We start from the raw sequence: 1,135 nt of genomic DNA on the forward strand, positions 1-1,135 counted from the left end.
ACCTTTGTTGGCAAAGTAATATCTCTGCTTTTCAATATGCTATCTAGGTTGGTCATAACTTTCCTTCCAAGGAGTAAGCGTCTTTTAATTTCATGGCTGCAGTCACCATCTGCAGTGATTTTGGAGCCTAGAAAAATAAAGTCAGCCACTGTTTCCACTGTTTCCCATCTATTTGCCATGAAGTGATGGGACCAGATGCCATCATCTTTGTTTTCTGAATGTTGAGCTTTAAGCCAACTTTTTTACTCTCCTCTTTCACTTTCATCAAGAGGCTTTTTAGTTCCTCTTCACTTTCTGCCATAAGGGTGGTGTCATCTGCATATCTGAGGATTTTGATATTTCTCCTGGCAATCTTGATTCCAGCTTGTGTTTCTTCCAGCCCAGCGTTTCTCATGATGTACTCTGCATATAAGTTAAATAAGCAGGGTGACAATATACAGCCTTGACGTACTCCTTTTCCTATTTGGAACCAGTCTGTTGTTCCAAGTTCAGCTCTAACTGTTGCTTCCTGACCTGCATACAGGTTTCTCAAGAGGCAGGTCAGGTGGTCTGGTATTCCCGTCTCTTTCAGAATTTTTCACAGTTTATTGTGGTCCACACCGTGAAAGGCTTTGGCATAGTCAATAAAGAAGAAATAGATGTTTTTCTGGAACTCTCTTGCTTTTTCCATGATCCAGCGGATGTTGGCAATTTGATCTCTGGTTCCTCTGCCTTTTCTAAAACCAGCTTGAACATCTGGAAGTTCACGTTTCACAAATTGCTGAAGCCTGGCTTGGAGAATTTTGAGCATTACTTTACTAGCGTGTGAGATGAGTGCGATTGTGTGGTAGTTTGAACATTCTACGGCATTGCCTTTCTTTGGGATTGGAATGAAAACTGACCTCTGCCAGTCCTGTGGCCACTGCTGAGTTTTCCAAATTTGCTGGCATATTGAGTGCAGCACTTTCACAGCATCATCTTTCAGGATTTGAAATAGCTCAACTGGGATTCCATCACCTCCACTAGCTTTGTTCGTAGTGATGCTTTCTAAGGCCCACTTGACTTCACATTCCAGGATGTCTGGCTCTAGGTGAGTAATCACACCATCGTGATTATCTTGGTCATGAAGCTCTTTTTTGTACAGTTCTTCTGTATT

The sequence above is a fragment of the Bison bison genome, unplaced genomic scaffold (assembly GCF_000754665.1).
Source record: "Bison bison bison isolate TAMUID 2011002044 unplaced genomic scaffold, Bison_UMD1.0 scf7180017864376, whole genome shotgun sequence".
In the NCBI taxonomy this organism is placed as follows: Eukaryota; Metazoa; Chordata; class Mammalia; order Artiodactyla; family Bovidae; genus Bison; species Bison bison.